We start from the raw sequence: 11,914 nt of genomic DNA, 5'->3' as shown, positions 1-11,914 counted from the left end.
TGTTTTGGTTTTTTGGAATGCAAAACCTTTTCATCTCGCCAAAGATATTACTTATAACTTTCTGACATCTATTCACATTTAAGATGGGTCCTGGGGGATCCTGGCTGGCTCAGTCCATAGAGCACATGACTCTTGATCTCGGGGGTCGTGGGTTTGAGCCCCATGTTGGGTGTAGAGATTCCTCTCAAAAACTTTAAATATTTAAAAAATAAATAAATAAAAATAAAATGGGTCACTAAAGATCGGATGAAAACCTTTGTGAGATTAAATGAGGCTTATCAGTTGGTGAAATTTACTCCAGGGTAATTATTTGGGGAGCTAAGCATTTCACTGAGGGACCCCCCCCCCAACCGTGGGGAATATCCCTATTTCATAGATGGGAAAACAGGAAATAAGTAACTTTACCCATGCTCACACAGCTACCTGGGGTAGCTGAGATTCAAACCAAGGGCATCTCCCTCCAGAAGCAGTTTTCTGCACCGTGTACCACACACAGTCTTGCAGACCCTCATCAGCTGACACATGTAAGTGCTTTCTCTACACCAGCCCCTGCCCTAAGCCCCTAAAAACACTAAATCAATTTAATCCTCACCGCAACCCTTTGAAGTAGGTACTATTAGTAGACCCGTTATTGACAAGCAATCTGAGACACAGAGAAGCTCAACAACTTGTCCAAAATCACACAGCTGGTAAGAGTTAGAGGCAGGACACAATCTTTGGCAATCCGGCCCTGGAGCCCTCTTGCTTAGTCTCCCACAGTCTCCGGTTTCCCCATGTGAAAGTGGCCATGTGGTTCCTAACTCACAGAGTTATTTTGAGGACGAAACAAGAGAACACACATGTAAGAAATGTGTACACGATAGCCCCTCAGCAAACATTATTTTTATTAAAAAACATTCCCCCCTCCAGGGCTTTTAATTTCTTTAAAACCAGAAGCTACAGTTTGGGGCTCCCCGAGGCTTCTCTTGGCTGTGAACTTCATGGTTCCAAGAGCTGGGCTGCCGTGTTGTGTCAGGGGGCCTCACGCAGAGGAGCATGATAGGGAGGGAGCAGGGGTGGTGGCGGGGGACATCAAGACCTCAAGGGATAGAGGAAGAAAAAAAATCGGGAGGTAGGAGCCAGCACAACAAATTCTGGACTGTTCCATTTCCCAACTTGGGCCCAGAGCATCACTCCTGTGTTCCCAAATAGCTGTGAAGTTCAAATAACAGACTCCAACTGACACATAAAAAGGAACACATGTAACCACTTACAGGCCAATTAATATCGGGGCGGGGAGAAAGCCACGGGGCGGGAGGCCACTGGGGTTGAAGTGAGCAGAATGAGGGCCGTGCTTCCGGCCCTCAGGCTGAAATGGGCTATTATGTGTCATCAGGAAACTTAAGAAGGGGGGAAAAACAACCTCTGATCAAAGTCCCTTTTGTCAACTTCTAACAGATTAATAGATGACAGATTTTGCACTTAGAACTCTACTACAAGGTCAAGGGCAGTGAGATGGGGCTTGTTGGGACTTTTTTCTCCTTTGGTTCAGAACTGCTAGGCTGCAGAACTCATCATTCTGACAACCTGGCTGCCTGAAATGGCTCTAAGAAGGTCTGCCTTCCCCGGGGTTTCTGTGCGGGAGAGCGGGGAGGGGGCCCTCTTTAGTACAGACGAGCCAGGCTTGTCTTCTGCCCACAGTGACTTCCCAGCTCAGCCTCCTGCTGGAAGTCCTCTCTCTCTGAAGCCCCAAGCTTATCATGCCATTGTCCCCAGTTCCCCAGTTATGGCATCATGGTGACCTTCCATGGACCCCAGAAGGAAGACACCTCTAAGCCTGGCCTATAAGTCCCTCAGTAATTTAGCGTCACCCCCATCTCCTCAGGATGCTTGTATTGGTCACACCGGATCACTCATACCTCCCCAGACCCCCCTTGCCTTTTTGCCTCCACATCTTGGACTTCTCTGCCACCATTTCTGTCTTCCTCAACGTCCTACTGATCCATCAAGGCTGCGCCAGTGTCCGCTCCTTTGGGAAGCCCTCGCTGACCCTCTGCCCTGCCCTGCCCTCCCAGCCCAAGGAGACACTCTATCCTATGTGACCCCCACCCCTTCAAACATGCAGCCTTTGGCATGTGCCTTACCATAGGGCCGTTATCTGCTCATAGGCCCATCATCCCTACTTGGCTGTCTGCAGAGACCAGTGTGTGTGCTGCCTGGCATGGAGTAGGAGGAGCTCCCTCTTCAATAGAGGTGAGTACATACAGGCTGATTCACCAAGGTGTGAAGGATTGTGGAGGAAGAATCCCAAGGTCACCCAAATAATATCCACCCTGGTAGAATCTGTGACTTGTTTCTACCCAACGGAGTAGGGTAGGGCTGATGGGATGTCGCTTCCATGGTTAGGTTGTTATAAGGAAAGGCTGATAAGCTTTCAATCAAATGATTATGGAGTTTTATATAAAACTCCAGGCCAGAGTGAGTGTTTTTTCCCACTGGCCTGATGAAGTTGGCAGCCATGTTGGGAAAGCCCATGTGGCAAGAAACTGGGGTGGGGGAGGAGGGGTGGCTTCCAGGACCTAAGGGTGGCCTCCAGCTCCCAGCCAGCAGAAAAGCCAGGGACCTTGGTCACACGGCCACAAGGAAATGACTTTGGCCACAACCCAGTGAGCTTGGAAGTGGATCTTTCCCCAGGTGAGCCTCCTGATGAGACTACAACCCAGCCTAGACCTTGGTTTCAGTTTTGCGAGCTCTTGCGCCAAAGACCCAGCTAAGCCGTACCATGTCTTCTGACCAATGGAACCTGTGAGATGATAAATGTGTGTGTTGTTTTAAGTTGCTGCATTTGTGCTAACTTGTTACTCAGCAGTTAACAAACTGATGCAGAGATCATTCTTAAAAATGCCTTCTCTTGGGTATGGAAGACCTAAATAGTCCCGGTGGAGAGTCCTGGGATGCTTTACCCCTAAAAGTTGATACACTAGTCAGATATTCTTGTCAGCCAATTCATAGAAGACGCCAGAACACGGGTCAGGCCCTGGGAGAGCAACCTAGGAAGATGAGAAGCCATAGTCAGACAGGAAACAGGGAGAGCCCTGAGTCTGAAATCAGGTTCTGGATTCCAGATTCTGCAGATGATTTGCAACCAGGCTTTGGACAAGGCAGCCCCGCTCTGGGCCTCCATGAGCTCATCCACAACCAACATTATGAACAGTTTGAGCTCTGCACCTCCCTCCATCTTTGGCATTCTGAGTCAAAGATGGTTCAGTTTTACCAAAGAACTCCATATTTTAGAGTACATTCAATCTTTCACCGTTCACTCATGCAGAATAAGTTACTTCTACTTTCCATAATTTTAGTATTGCTTATTATGAAAGATACATATTTACTAACTTGATTTAGAGAGAGAGAGAGAAGAACGAGAGAGACATAAAATGAATTAGGGGAGGGAACAGAGAGCTTTGCCAGAAGCCCAGGCTAAAGTTGACATGTACTGGCCTGGCTCCTCCCACCCCCACCCCATATTTCCAGTTAGGGAATACATTCCATATGCTTAAGGTAGTGCTCATCTTGCCCCTCTTCCCACTTATAGAGAGGGTCACCATGGCCCAGGTTTGGCCAGTCAGAGTACCCCAAGTCTCTGGCCACTGTATTAGGTTCAAAAACGAGCCTATGTGCCGAGCAGGAATTTGATGACAGAGCTGCTGGACGAGACTGCCTTTCTCCTAGGGTTGCTGAACTCATAAGATGTGATTTGGGGGACAATTTAAGGTATGGGGCTGGCTTGTAGAAAAAGCCGATCTAAGATCTAGAAAGGGAGCCCGGGGAACATTAAGCCCTTGATTCTAGCCATCTCTGAAATCATCTGCTCTTACTTAACCTGATAAATTATCTTTTTATTTAAAGTAGTTTGGGTTGGGTTTCTGCCACTGGTAACCAAAAGAATCTTAACTAATGTAGATAGTTATATCAACTAAGCAATAATTATGCCCGAGGTCTCTGGGAAGCCCAAAAAGAAAGGGCACCACACAGCCTCACGAAACGCTCCTTCTCTGATATCACAAACCCCAAGCGTCAGGAAGGAGGGCCTTTTCTCAAGGGCTCAGTCCATTTTTTCATGGTCTCTCACCCTGGTGGCCCAGACCAACATCGTCCACAGCTGCTTTAGAAATGACGCAGGAACATTCCTCATGCGGCTGGCTGCCTCTTGGACTGAACCTTGACAAAAGACAAGCAACAGAAACCAAGCGTCAGTCAGCGTTCATGAGGATCTCCTGGGTTTTCACCGGGAGAGGCAAACGGGCCATGAGGCTTGGGGTCTGGCCATGAATCGTCCCCGGTCCCTCTCCACGGCCTCCTCAGGAGCACCTCCAAATGCTGCTCTGAAGTTTGACTAATGTCGTCTCTCTGGTTGCAAGGTTGGTGATTCCTTGTAAGGGACCACAAAGCCATATTACATTCAAAGTTAAATAAACAAACGTTTGAATCTGTGTTTTATTGGTTCCATACCATCTGCCATCTGGTTTGGGGGAGCAAGGAAAACTGTGGTTTTGTTGGTTTTGTGTGTGTGTGTGTGTGTGTGTATGTGTGTGTTTTTGTTGTTGGGGTTTTTTTTTTATTTTATTTTTTCCCTTTTCCCTGTGAAAATTCTCTAAGGTTGAACGCTGGCAGCAGTCCGGGCTGGTTAAAAGCCACCTAGTTTCCCACATCTTAACTCTCTGCTAAATGTTGGAGGCTGGTCTGGGTCCCCATCTGCTAAGCAGCCTGTTGTGTGAAAATGAGATCTATGCATATGCAGAGTTCCATAGCCTGGCTTCCAAGATCTAAAGAATTGTTATGAGTGAACCACAAGAAGTGCTTATTTAATGTTGACAAGCTGCACCCAGACCAAAGGCTAGAGCGGGGCATATGGAAAAGGAACAGAGAAAACCTGGTGTCGGAGCCCCCCGGGCTGTGAGGAAAGGCAGCTCCGCCTCCAAGCCCCTGGGTTGCTAGAGACATGGAACTTGTAATGACTTGAAGGAGAAAATCGGCCCCAGACACTGGGTGGGAAATACGCCCCAGCCTGCCTGGAATCTTCAATCTGGAAATTGCAATGGCTGTGGGGGAGGGGGAGGGGCTGGGGGCACATTCCACGGTGGGGGTGGGGTGAGGGCCAACATCTCTGCGTGTCCTGTTGGTCCAGCTGTTTTTGGCCAGCAGAGCCTGGAGCTGCTTGAAAAGGGTGGGGAGATCCCTGGGGGGTTAGTGGAGGATGGGGACAGCAAATACAAAGCTGGGGGAAAGGACCCTCGGAGCTTCGATTTCCATGACTTTTAAACCAGGTCTTCAGTGTCCTCACCTATAAAATACAGACTCGGGCGTGGGTCACAGATGCACGTGCCACGGGGCCAGGCAAGGTAGTGAGAACGGGTGAGCGCGGCTGGGTGGGGGCCAAGGCAAACACGCTTTTGGCCGAAGGGTGACGGGGACGCAGCCAGCTCCGGCGATGGTGGTCATGCAGGAACCCAGCCCAGTGTGGCCAGATTTCCCAAGTTCCCAAGAAAGGCCAGATTTTTTTTTTTTTTTTTAATGTGAACACACCCAGTGTTTCGATGCTGGCAGCGATCACAGTTCCTGAAGGAAAATCCCACCAAATTAAACCTGTCTGCAGCCCACATAAAGCCCACACAGGTCTCCAGGTGGTGACCTCTGCAGAAGAATTCAAGGAGACAGTCTTGGACAAGCCTGGAACAAAGACCATGTTTTCCCATGAGGGAAGGCAGGCCGGAAGGCTGGTCCAGGCACACTGACCCTACTCTTTTGCCTGCACGGGCCCTGGACGACATGGAGGTATTCCCAGGCACTGGCTCGTCCAGGCTGGGTCCACGGAAGCTGGGAAGGGCCCTCCCTAAGATGTCCTCCCTCACTAATCCTGAGCCCCAGCGCTGCTGAAATTCCAGGCCTGCCATTCCTCCTGGCCCTTTGGTAACACAGTGACTGTTCTGGGCCGCTCGAGCTCTGAGCTTCCGGGGTCTTTCGGCTTTGCAACTCATTGCCAGCAACGAAATGAGTACACATGATGTTCCTGTTGCACGTACTCCCTTGGTCCCACAGGTTGGTCCCCTCCCAGCCACCTTCTCGTAGTATCACAAGTAAGCAAGTCAGTAACCTGCACAAAGTGAGACACAGCCATTTTAATCTCTGGCCCGATGTCACCTCTCTTGGCACAATGCAAAAGAGCCCTTATGGCCTCGGCAGCCAAAGAACTTTTAGTCTATGTTTTCTGGAGTTTTTTTGTGGTGTTTTCTTTCTAACTGAGGTATGAAAAAGTCCTAGGCTCAGTTTAAGTCCTGGATAAACACAACTCAGATTTTTTTCGGTGATAAAATCTGCATACTTGTATTTTAAACAGTGTAGTCAAAACAATGCAAATTCCTCCCCTTTTTTCCCCTTTCTTTGGCTTAATGAATATCATTTGCCCAGTATGAAATCTTTATACTATATGCCCCATGTGTTGAAAATAAAGGTAATAAAACTTGATAATCTGTTCAAAAAAAAAAGGAGGCAGGAGACCTGGTCTCCCATGGGCTGCCATCTTGCTACGGGGTCTTGGTGAGTCAGTCACTCCTCTGAGCTTCATTGGCCCCAACTCCCACATGGACAAGAGGGCATACAAACACCCCTCTAGCTCTACATGCCTCAGAGCAAGCATTTGGGGTGGGGAAAGGATGAGAACGTTACGGGGTGGAAGGTAGGCAAGCATGGCAAGAACTCCATAGCCAAAAACTCACAGGCAGACAGATTCTATGCTACCTAGGCACAAAGACTAGAAGTCCACTTCTAGAAACAAGGATAGACTGTTAGCTTGTGGGGGCAGAAGGTAGGTCCTGCCATTTCTAAGTCCTGGAGCCCGGCGTAACCTTTGCACGGAGTCAGTATGAGCCCCTGTGGAATCCCCTCAGGTGAGAATCAGCTGGAACAGACTGACCTGGCATTTCACAGGCTTCCATCCTCTCGAGGCTTGTTTCGCCCCTGTGAGGTAGGATGGAGCAGGCACTGTTGTTCTCCAAATGGAACTGGCAAACCGAGGCCAGGCGCGGTGAGGCAGCTTGTGAAAGCTGGGTTGGTGGAGAACCACATCTAGATTCCCAAGTCTCTTACCTGCTGAAGAAAAATCTTCCTTTCTGAGCAGTGACTCTCAGTGATTCTCAAAGCTTTCTGGGGACAGTTTGGAAAGGAAGGTGCTCTTTGAAAGAACCTAGAGACAAAGAAAATAATTAACTTAGCCTATTTGGTGTCAAATCAGACCCCAACTTACACCAGATTCTAACACGGAGGTAACATCAGTCATCAAAGATTCAAGAAAATCTGTAAGAGCCAAAATTAGCATGAAGAGAATTCTATTGCTTACATGGTTTTATTTTCTGTGGTTTGCACCATTATTTGATTTTCCAGGGGCGCTACTCCACCCCACTTCCATCCATCTGCAAGATGCACCCCATGAACACTCACTGTGGTATACATGTGTCTGGCGGGGCCCCAGAACATCTCAGCATGTTGGGCAGGTCTGAGAGTCCTGGGCTCCTCTGGTGGACATGAACCCTGCGACGAGCGAAAGGCAGATAACTAACACGCATGCACACTTGCACGCACACACGCACAGGCTCACACACAGAGAGAGGAAACCACAGTTGGTCTGGGCTGGCCCCAAGCTGAGGAAGAAACTTCGAAGAGTGACTACGCTCTCAGTAAATCAAGTTGTGGGAGTCAAACCACTTCCTCCCCCTGCTTTGTGTTAGGAACATCACATACCTGCTCTTGGAGGGCACTCCCCACCCCGAGAGGGAGGAGTCTTCCACCATGACCTGGAGCAAGAACCCACACTCAGATGCCACGTGACTTACCCTCAGACACAGCTCCTAAAAGGCAGGGCCAGGATAGGCATCCAGACCTGCTTCACCTCCCAGAAGAGGCCTCCTGGATGCTGAGGCCCATAGCTGGCTGGTCCATGAAGATGTCCAGGCTCCTACCCAGAATTGAATGCTGGGCCATTTCCTGCACTTTCATCTGCCCCATCAATTCCAACTGAGTGTCCGGGACCATCCCCGCCCATTTCCTGGGCTTGTTGCCCCAGAAGGAGGTTCTGTAACACCCTCTAAGTGCTGCAGCCTTTCATCTAGTTAGACACCCCCTCAGGGGCTAAGGTTAAATAATAAGACCCAGACCTACATTTCTGAGAGTGTCCCACAAAATCTTTAGTTGATGGCCAACAATGAGACCTCTTTAGGCAGAAGGCTTTTTCCATCTTTGAAGATATACCCCACCCCTTCCTGCTCCCGGACTCTCCCAGAAGCCAAGGCAAGAGTCTTGGATCCTGGGGGCCTGAGTCCTTTGGGTAGGCACCAAGGTCACTGAGCTCTCTTCAATCTGAACCCTGCTCCATGGTGGGCGGGGGGATGTATGCAGTCTCTACTTGGTCATCTCCTGCCACAGGGAGCTCACTACCTCTCAGATAATCTTCTTGCCATTCACACAACACTGAGCATTAGGATGTGCTTCCTCAGAAGAGCTGGCATCTGCCTCCCTGCTCATGAGAACCCACAGGAAAAGATAAATGTCTCCTCAAACCTGAAGCCACACCTTGCAGCAGAGGCAACGATTCCTGGTCTTCAATGCACTGTTATCTCTGTGTGTGCTTGGGTTAGTCACTTCTATCCTTTCTGGCCTCCATGTTTCCTCTCTAAAACAGGGAAGGCCTCTCCAATCTCTGCTGGTGTCCGTGCGGGGGCTGGCTTGGGCAAGGACTGGAGGCCCCTGGAAGACAGCCCCATGGAGACCACGAACAGACCCTGCGTTTCCTGGCTCCTGATCTGTGGTGCTGTTTCCGCCCATGGAGACAAGAGAGCACCCGAGGATATAAACACAACCTAAGATGGGGAGGGATCCGACGCACTGCCGAAGTAGAAGTAATAAGAGATAGGGTCCAAAAGGTTTCGGTGGAGAAAGAGCATGAAGGCAGCACAGCAGGCCAGAAAGGGCTTTAGCTGAGACGTAAGGGACCAGGGCCCACATCCTAGCTCCGTCATCCAGTAGCTAGCTGACCTTGGGCATGGTGCTTGACCTCCCAAGTCCTGGATTTCTTCCTCTGCTAATGAGACACATTGGAAGGGCTGATCTGCAGCTTAAGAAGTCAGCGAATCGATACAAAAACATAGATGTGGGCCCGCAAGATAGCTCAGAGTTTGGTCAGTTTCAGTGAAGCTATCCACAAAGCCTGGTGAAGCTCTGAGGAGGTGGGGAACGCATGTTTGTCAGGGCGAAAACCTGGTGTCTGGCCAAAGGAGGGGAAGGTTCAAGGGCTAAGGTGGCAGAAACAAAGGCCAGACTCTGGGTCTAGCTAACCGGGGGCCTTAAGCACACCTTGGAACCTCTCCTGGTCATGGCTCTCTCGTCCTGCAGGCAAGGGTGGTCCCTTCCAGCACATGGAGTTCCTGCAGAGCGCGATAGCACGAGCGGCTGGCGCACAGTAGGAGCTCTGCAGCAGGCTACAGAGGTGGTATCCGGCTCTATGTGCACCTGCATGGAAGGAACACGCCTTCGTGAGATCCAGAATCTTCTGTAATTATTTAGCAGCCTGTAAGGACTTTGATCCTGCATCTGGCTCGGAAATGGCTCTCTTTCTCTGTCTCTCTCTCTGTCTCTGTCTCTGTCTGTCTCTGTCTGTCTCAGACACACACACACACACACACACACACGATAAAAGAAAGAGAAAACCACAGTCAGCCTGGGGTGTTCCCAGGCATAGGAAAAACATGTGTGCAACAAGTACCCAATGCCATAAATCAAACTGCGGGATCCAAGTCTGAGCTGGGGTCCAACCTCCTGCTCCAGCTGCATCAGAAGGTGGGCCGTATTCTCTGTTCCTGCAGCCAGCCATGCCCGGAGGTGCCAGCCTGCTCTTCCGGCCACTCCTGAGGTAGTTGACCCCTTCTAGGGAGCTCAAGAGTGCCCAGAATGGGAGGGAGAGAGGAGAAGCGGGCCGTTGGCCATCGGGATGTTTGGCTGAGCCGAGCCAAGGAGATGGCTGTAAAACCTGCCTGTGGCAAGCTGCCTTGAATCCCAGAGTGTTCCTGTTGGAAGGGATTGTGGAAAGACATGGAGGTGTGCACACAAGTGCCCCTGGGTGGGGGGCAGAGACTCAGACTCGAGATGAGCCTCAGCCCCTCCTTGCCGGATGACTCCAGCAAGTTTTATCACAGAAAATGAGGGGCTTAGGTTACTAGATACCCTCCAGGAGCCTTTTCTGCAGGGAGATGTTACTAAATTCCTCTGACACCATTTAGCTAGTCTGCATCTCACCGGGCTTCAATTCATTTCAAGAAAGCAGTTCCTAAATATTGATTGCATGCCAGGAATTTGTGCTGAGCACTGGTTGGGCCGAGAAGAAAAGACATGGTTCCTGTTTTGCGGCTGCCAAGGAGCTCACGGTCTTCTGAAGGGAAGCGTATATCTAATCAAATAAATATAATCCAAGACCACACAATACTAGAGTAGCAAGCCATTCTCCCAGGGAGACTGCAGGAGGTGCCGTAAAGAAAAGGGATACCCGAGTGAATGTTTGAGAGATAGGTAAGAACTTTCCAGAATCCTGAAGGCAGGAGGGTACGACAGCAACCAAATCAAAGGGAAGTGTCAGTGGATATGAACAGTCATCCATGGGTTGCTGCATGGAGAGGGAAGGAAGGACAGGAGACTAGGAAAACTAGCTGGGGACAGAGTGTGGAAGAGCATGTATGAGAGCCATGTTTCCTGTGGGTAATGGGGAGCCATTGACGATTTCCCGGCAGGGGAGTGACAAAATCAGATCTGCAGTTTAGACCATGCATTCTGGCAGTAATGGAGAACCTCTGCATCAGCAAACCACAGCCCATCAGCCAAATGTGGTCCAGAGCTTGTTTTTGTATGGCCTGGGAGCTGAAAATCTTTTTTTACTACAACTTTACTGAGAAATAACTTGCATATCACATAATTCACTTATTTAAAGTATACAATTTAATGGCTTTTAGTGTACTCCCAGACTCCTGCAACCTTTACCACGGTCAATCTTGGAACATTTTCATCTCTTCAGGAAGAAACCCTATACCCTTTGGCTACTACCTCCCATTTCCCCATGTCACCCCAGCCCTACTTTCTGTCTCTCTGGATTTGCCTGTTCAGGGTATTTCCTCTAAATGGAACCTATAATATATGACCCTTTGTGTCTGGCTTCTTTTGCTTAGTATAATGTTTTCAAGGTTCAGTGATGTTATAGCATTACTTTTCATTGCTTTTCATGGCTAAATAATATCCCACTGAATGGACATACCAAATTTGGTTTCTCCATTCATCAGCTGGTGGACATTTGGGTTGTTTCCACCAAAGAAGAATATGCAACATAGACATATGTGGCCCACAAAGCCTAAATATCTACCATCTGGCTCCTCACAGACCTGATGCAGACCCTGCATAACAAAGAAGCAAGAGGGCAAGTCAGAAACCCAGCTCAGGGATTCCGACAGTTCCCCAGTGACAACTTTGGATGGTGGCCTCAACTAGGGGGAAGGACACATATTTTGGGTAGTAAAATCAACTGGACTTGATTGGATGCTTTGGTGAAAGAGAGAGTTATTGAGGAAAACTTACTTACCATCAAGAAACTGAAATTCAGACGGATAGAGTGAGTAGTCCACAGTGAAGTCACTGGTTGATGGCCAAGCTAAGCTAAAATCCAGCTCTCCTCTTGAATACAACACACAGACTTGTGAGATTTCTGATTATCATTACCAGAGAAGCAGACTAAGCTGGTGGCCTTGACCTTGCTATTTGAGGCTTTCACCACTAGGCTAACCAGCCACAGGCATGCATCCCACATAGGCATGGTGCCCCACAAGGAGCTGACAGTGTCTCCTGGAGC

General features: G+C 49.3%; 1 long non-coding RNA gene across 11 annotated transcripts in view; it reads right to left on the bottom strand.

Annotated features, from left to right (window-relative positions):
• Window positions 1–853: 853 nt before the first annotated feature.
• Window positions 854–11,914, bottom strand: part of LOC114206496 (uncharacterized) — a 29,011-nt gene continuing 17,950 nt past the window's right edge. For 10 of the 11 annotated variants that reach the window (XR_015768576.1, XR_003608633.2, XR_003608636.2 and 7 more), the window contains 4 exons: window positions 7,474–9,537; window positions 7,123–7,219; window positions 4,109–4,197; window positions 854–3,029 (listed from right to left, as the gene is read on the bottom strand). This is a non-coding gene — a long non-coding RNA (uncharacterized LOC114206496). Of the gene's footprint in view, window positions 3,030–4,108; window positions 4,198–7,122; window positions 7,220–7,372; window positions 9,538–11,914 lie in introns of all 11 variants that reach the window. The other variant, XR_003608634.2, reaches the window with a different exon arrangement.

The sequence above is a fragment of the Eumetopias jubatus genome, unplaced genomic scaffold, assembly GCF_037043125.1.
Source record: "Eumetopias jubatus isolate StellerSeaLion01/CBP00866 unplaced genomic scaffold, mEumJub1_p1.0 scaffold_7, whole genome shotgun sequence".
NCBI classification, from domain to species: domain Eukaryota; kingdom Metazoa; phylum Chordata; class Mammalia; order Carnivora; family Otariidae; genus Eumetopias; species Eumetopias jubatus.
Note: the sequence above shows the minus strand (reverse complement) of the source record. Positions and strands in the feature narration are given on the sequence as shown.